General features: G+C 47.1%; 1 long non-coding RNA gene across 1 annotated transcript in view; it reads left to right on the top strand.

Annotated features, from left to right (window-relative positions):
• Positions 1 to 724: 724 nt before the first annotated feature.
• LOC307199352 overlaps positions 725 to 7,036 on the top strand; it is a 199,145-nt gene continuing 192,833 nt past the window's right edge. The window contains exon 1 of the long non-coding RNA XR_013831916.1: positions 725 to 1,136. This is a non-coding gene — a long non-coding RNA (uncharacterized lncRNA). The remainder of the gene's footprint in view (positions 1,137 to 7,036) is intronic.

Genomic DNA, 7,036 nt, shown 5'->3' with positions numbered 1-7,036 from the left:
AGAACAGAAGAATGAGCAAAAAAAACCCAAAGCCCACAAAACCCACATCTCATGAGGTCAGCAGGATGTTTAGCACCATGAGTCGCAGGACTCGCTGGCCCCGATGTCGTATTCTCAAGAAGGAAGCTCAAATCTTGGGCAAGATCCTGCAGAGACCCAACGATTCTCACACAACCAAAGAGGAAGTCAGGAAGCCAACGGAAGAGGGGCAAGGGATAGAATTTGATTGTTATTATTTCTTAGAATTATTAGTGTGGGCTGGGGGTGTTCCATCTAGATGATGCCCTGAATCCCTTCCAATTTGGGGGGCCCTGTGCCCAGGGACCGTTAGAATCTAACACAGGATTCTGTTGCTGAGCTGGTCAGACAAGTTTCTTTCTTAGCTGACCATCCAAGTGTCCTCATCAGTGTCCCAAAAGAATGAACTTGGTTGCAAGAGCTACAGCTAAGTTATGGTGTCATCCAGGGTAATGTGTGGACCTTTCCTCCCCACCCAACCCCCCAATACCTAGCTGCTAGGTAGAAAGGAGAACAATTGCCAGAAAGATGTGTGTAAGCCAAGCTGGTAGCAGGTGGAAGCTGGAGACACAGAGACCTGCTTGCTTTGACTAATGGAGAAGCGAGATCTTCTGGGGGTGGGGGTGGTTAATGCACTGAGACTCTCCATCCTGTTGTCGTCATTTAGTCATGTCTGCCTCTTCGTGACCCCATGGACCAGAGCACGCGAGGCACTCCTGTCTTCCACTGCCTCCCGCAATTTGGTCAAACTCATGCTGGTAGCTTCGAGAACACTGTCCAACCATCTCGTCCTCTGTCTTCCCCTTCTCCTTGTGCCCTCCATCTTTCCCAACATCAGGGTCTTTTCCAGGGAGTCTTCTCTTCTCATGAGGTGGCCAAAGTCTTGGAGCCTCAGCTTCAGGATCTGTCCTTCCAGTGAGCACTCAGGGCTGATTTCCTTCAGAATGGAGAGGTTTGATCTTCTTGCAGTCCTTGGGACTCTCAATAGTCTCCTCCAGCACCAGAATTCAAAAGCATCCATTCTTTGGCGATCAGCCTTCTTTATGGTCCAGCTCTCACTTCCATACATCACTTCTGGGAAAACCATAGCTTTAACTATACGGACCTTTGTCGGCAAGGTGATGTCTCTGCTTTTTAAGATGCTGTCTAGGTTTGTCATGGTTTTTCTCCCAAGAAGCAGGCATCTTTTAATTTCGTGACTGCTGTCACCATCTGCAGTGATCACCTCTTACTCACCTTTTATTCAAACTAAAAAGTCCCAGACGCCACGACCTTTCTTCACAAGGGAGGCGCTTCATCCTCCACCAAGTATTTCGGTTGCCCTTTCCCGAACACTTTCCAGCTCTTATTTATGCGTATAGAAGCCCAGCACACCGGCAGGTATTAAATTCCTTGCAAGGTGAGAAACATTAATCAAGGAGAGCCAGCCTTTCCCAGCTGCATTCATGCCACAATCTCTTATTACACAGAATCTCAACACAATTGTTTCCCGGTGAGTCCAACCTTGATATCTGTTGAGATAGCAGAGTAGGGAGAAAAAGACAGACACCTTCATTGTTCCGATGGCATGTTTTGCGGACTCTAAATTCCTCCCCAGGTGACAAACTGGCAACGCTTTCTGCCAAGGCAGCACTTGATGGGATTCCAATTTATCTTGGCTGTCCTGTTCTGTGTTTTTCCTCCATTGTCCACTCTGAATATGTTTGTTTCTTTTGTCCTTTGCGGTGTTGATGCTTTGCAAGAGGTGGAATGGTGATAGCCATTATTATTATCATTATCGCTAATATTATTATTCTTGTATGATTGGGCCTTTCGACCATTGAGGCGTATCAGGAACAATCAACAATGTTATCTGCAGCCGTCTGTTTGCATAAATAAAAGCCCCGCTGTTCATTTCCGGAAAATTGCCAGTGGATTCATTTGGCGAGCTGAACCAGTGATCTGTCATATCATGGAACGCTTTAGATTCGCAAAAAGATTTCCTTGGCATCTGCTTCTTGATCACCCTTGAGAGGTCTGCATGATGGGTGTTATGTACTGAGTTGAATAGGATCCAGAATGCAGCAGTCTGATTGGTCCACAGGAGCCACCCAATCCAGCTCCAGGTGGAAGTGAATCCACAACCTGATTGGCCTACAGGAAAATCCCAGAATCAGCCAATCACGTGGGGCCCATTGTGTAAATAATGTATATAAAGCAGACATTCTGGGGGAACTTCCATTCCTCCTCCCACTATGAGCTGAATAAAGAGCATGTAATCCACTCTCGACTCCGAGTATATTTCAATGGATATCTATCTTTGCAACTGGGAAAGGCTTGGGGCATTGCAAAACATGCTTTGAACAGAAAGTCTGCATGAAAACGAGCGAGGGAAAGGCAGGCAAGAACCATGGGGGCAGTGCAGGGCAAGTAGCAGGAGAGCTGTGAAGGTATGGTTCAGTCATAATCTTAAAGACTGACATAAAAAACATCGGAAGAGACCTGCTGAATCAAGACAAGACCCATCGAGTCCAGCATCCTGTTCTCACAGTGGCCAGCCTGTGGGAAGCATGCAAGGGGGACATGGGCGCAAGAGCATTCTCCCTGCTTGTGATTCCCAGCATTTGGAAACTCACTGCTTCCAGCAGTGGAGATGGAACATCGCCACCCTTTCTTCTTAGAATCATAGAATCCTAGAGTTGGAAGAGACCACAAGGGCCATCGAGTCCAACCCCCTGCCAAGCAGGAAACACCATCAGAGCACTCCTGACATATGGTTGTCAAGCCTCTGCTTAAAGACCTCCAAAGAAGGAGACTCCACCACACTCCTTGGCAGCAAATTCCACTGTCAAACAGCTCTTACTGTCAGGAAGTTCTTCCTAATGCTTAGGTGGAATCTTCTTTCTTGTAGTTTGGATCCATTGCTCCGTGTCCGCTTCTCTGGAGCAGCAGAAAACAACCTTTCTCCCTCCTCTATGTGACATCCTTTTATATATTTGAACATGGCTGTCATATCACCCCTTAACCTCCTCTTCTCCAGGCTAAACATGCCCAGCTCCCTTAGCCGTTCCTCATAAGGCATCGTTTCCAGGCCTTTGACCATTTTGGTTGCCCTGCTCTGGACACGTTCCAGTTTGTCAGTGTCCTTCTTGAACTGTGGTGCCCAGAACTGGACACAGTACTCCAGGTGAGGTCTGACCAGAGCAGAATACAGTGGCACTATTACTTCCCTTGATCTTCTTCTTTGGCGATCCCTCGTAGTCGGGTAAGATTGTATTCTATAAACACGGTTTTAACAATGAGTCCGTAAGTGACCCCTTCCACAGTGGGGATATTGGTTCTCGGGTAGGAGTTGATCACGGTGTGGATTTACCAAGCGTTCCTTCCTCTTAGCACGTTTCTCCCTTGCGTCCTGAGTTTGAGTGTCTTCAAAGCCCATGACACCTTTGGTAAAGGCTGTTCTCCAACTGGGGCGCTCGCAGGCCAGTGTTTCCCAGTTGTCAGTGTTTATACTACATTTTTAAAGATTTGCCTTGAGACAGTCTTTAAACCTCTTTTGATGACCACCAGCATTACGCTTCCCATTTTAAGTTCGGAATAGAGTACAGTGGTACCTCAGATTACGAACTTAATTCATTCCAGAGGTCCGTACTTAACCCGAAACTGTTCTTAACCTGAGGTGTGCTTTCGCTAATGGGGCCTCCCGCTGCTGCCGTGCCACTGGCGCGTGATTTCCATTCTGGGGCAAAGTTCATAACCCGAGGTACTACTTCCGTGTTAGCGGAGTTTGTAACCCGAAGCGTTTGTAACTCCAGGTACCACTGTAGTTGCTTTGGAAGACAATAAACAAGCATCCGCACATGACCGGTCCAATGAAGTTGATGTTGAAGAATCATTGCTTTGACACAGGTGATCTTTGCTTCTTCCAGTCAGAGGCGTAGGAAGGTCAGGTGGTGCCCGGTGCAGAAAATTTCTTGTCGCCCCCCCCACACCTTTATTTACCGTATTTTTTGCTCTATAAGACTCACTTTTTCCCTCCTAAAAAGTAAGGGGAAATTTGTGTGCGTCTTATGGAGCGAATGCAGGCTGCGCAGCAATCCCAGAAGCCAGAACAGCAAGAGGGATTGCTGCTTTCACTGTGCAGCGATCCCTCTTGCTGTTCTGGCTTCTGAGATTCAGAATATTTTTTTTCTTGTTTTCCTCCTCCAAAAACTAGGTGCGTCTTGTGGTCTGGTGCGTCTTATAGAGCGAAAAACACGGTGTGTGTGTGTGTGTATATATATATGCCTGCAAAAATGGTTTTACGTTCTTTCATATTTTCTTACAAAGAAATGTGGATTCTGAGCCTCTGATAACAAGTAGGCGACTGTGGACAGATACTTAAATCTACAGGATGGATTGTGTTTTGCTTGTGTTATTTTATTTATATTTATTGTTTATTTAATAAAAATTGTTTTAAACAACCTGCAAAGTGGTTTACCAAAACAAACACAAAAAACACCACAGCGGTAAAATCAAGATAAATTAACAACCCTAAATAAAAGCATACAAAAACTAAAATATTAAGGTTAAAATGACTTCAACTTCCTAAGCATCTAGGTATGCTTGCCTAAAGAAGAGTGCTTTTAGCATGTGCTCAAAGACAATAATCCACCAACAGCATACAAATCAATATGGCTAACTTGATCCAAAACATCCACCCATCTCACTCACACACGAAAACAAAGATCATCACAGCCAATCACAAACAAACAATCACATCCTAGGCCAACCCCAACCTCTCTCACCACCAAAGGAACACAAGTGAACAACACAAGCACGCTGACACCAAACTACATACATTAAGCATAATAGAAACACCGCTACCCCACCCCACCCCCATCCATCTCCCCTCCTTCCACCCTCCTTTCTTCTTCTTCTTTTTTTTCTTTTTTCTTTCTTTTCTTTTTTCTTCTCCCCCTAATGCCTCAACAAATGAAATGGATTTGTAAAAATGTTACACGGGGGGGAAAAAAAATCTGAGGCATTACACTTACACTGTAAAACAAGAAAACCCTTAATAAAATATATTTAAAAAAAAGAGAGAGTCTAGCAAAGGCACGTGCTCTGTTGAAATGTCAGCCTTCGCGACATAGGAACTTCCATTCCTCCTCACCACTATGAGCTGAATAAAGAGCATGAAATCCACTCTCGTCTCCAAGTATATTCCATTTAGACAAATTCATGGAGGAGAGGGCGATCTCAGTGGCTACTAGCCATGATGCCTGGGCTGGGCCTCCATGGCTGAAGACAGCAATGTTTCTGAACACCAGTTTCTAGAAACCACAGGAGAGAAGAGCTGAACTTGTTTTCGAATCCTGCTTGCTGGTTGGGGTTGTGAGAAGACGATGCCAGACTAGATGAGCCATTGGTCCGATCCACCAGCCTCTTCTGACATTCCTGTGTCCCTGGCCTGCCCGTTTCCTCGTTGTAGCTGTTGTGCATCAGATAAGCCGGCTTCTCTGCTCTCTCACTTCGCTCTCTCACCCGAGAGCAAACGGACTCCAACATTCCCACGGGCTCTCTGTGTAAACATTTTTCCGCTGTCAGCAGTGAGGGGCCTGGGATGGTGATGGAAGAGATAACAGCTAAGCTGTGCCAGGCCTGGAGATCGGAACCAGCTGCCTCTCGCTGTGTGTTTCCGTGGTTGTTGTTTTCTTAAATGTAGAAATCAGTAAATGGATCAAAAGCCAAGGTGCCTCGAGGGGAGAAGCCGCTCCGACTAAGCCAAAGGACAATAAGAAGAAGGGTGTGGGCAAGCCAGCCAAGAAGGACAAGACAGAAGTACTGTTTTGGGGGGACAGGGGGTGGGCTGGTGTGGAGGATTCCCTGGTCCTGAATGGGGTAACTGTGCCCCTGAAGGACCAGGTGCGCAGCCTGGGAGTCATTTTGGACTCACAGCTTTCCATGGAGGCGCAGGTCAGTTCTGTGTCCAGGTCAGCTGTCTACCAGCTCCGTCTGGTACGCAGGCTGAGACCCTCTGTCTCACCAGAGTGGTGCATGCTCTGGTTATCTCCCGCCTGGACTACTGCAATGCGCTCTACGTGGGGCTACCTTTGAAGGTGACCCGGAAACTGCAACTAATCCAGAATGCAGCAGCTAGACTGGTGACTGGGAGTGGCCGCCGAGACCACATAACACCGGTCCTGAGAGATCTGCATTGGCTCCCAGTATGTTTCCGAGCACAATTCAAAGTGTTAGTGCTGACCTTTAAAGCCCTAAACGGCCTCAGTCCAGTATACCTGAAGGAGTGTGTCCACCACCATCATTCTGCCCAGACACTGAGGTCCAGCGCCGAGAGCCTTCTGGCGGTTCCCTCATTGCGAGAAGTGAGGTTACAGGGAACCAGACAGAGGGCCTTTTTGGTGGTGGCGCCTGCCCAGTTGAACGCTCTCCCGTCAGATGTCAAGGCAATAAACAACTATTTTACTTTTAAAAGACAACTGAAAGTGGCCCTGTTTAGGGAGGCTTTTCATGTTTGATGCTTTATCGTGTTTTTAATATTCTGTTGGGAGCCACCCAGAGTGGCTGGGGAAACTCAGCCAGATGGGTGGGGTATAAATAATAAGATGTTGTTATTGCTGTTCCAGTGAACAACCTGCTGGGCCCATAACCTGACCACTGAATTCTGCACCAGTTGAAGTTTCCGAACCGTCATCAGAGGCGGCCCTACTTTTAACGCATTGCAGTAATGTAGATGCAGACATGCACTTTTGGAAACAATGGCTATAGTTTAATTAGAAATGCATCTATCTTTCCACGACGGGAAAGGCTGTGATGCAGTGAGCAGTGTGCCTGCAGAGTCTGCTCACTCGGCGCTCGCTATCGGTGCTCTCCACGCAAAGAGAACAGGGATGGGGAAACCTCTGGCGCTGCCGAACTATAACTCCCATCAGCACCAGCCAGCATGCTCAGTGGTTGGGGATGGTGGGTGATGCAGCCCAGCAATAGCTAAAGAGCCACAAATTCCCCAATCCCTAAAAGATTGCTCTCTGTAAAG

The sequence above is a fragment of the Podarcis cretensis genome, assembly GCF_951804945.1.
Source record: "Podarcis cretensis genome assembly, chromosome: 12".
NCBI lineage: Eukaryota > Metazoa > Chordata > Lepidosauria > Squamata > Lacertidae > Podarcis > Podarcis cretensis.
This window is presented reverse-complemented; position numbering and strand designations above follow the sequence as displayed.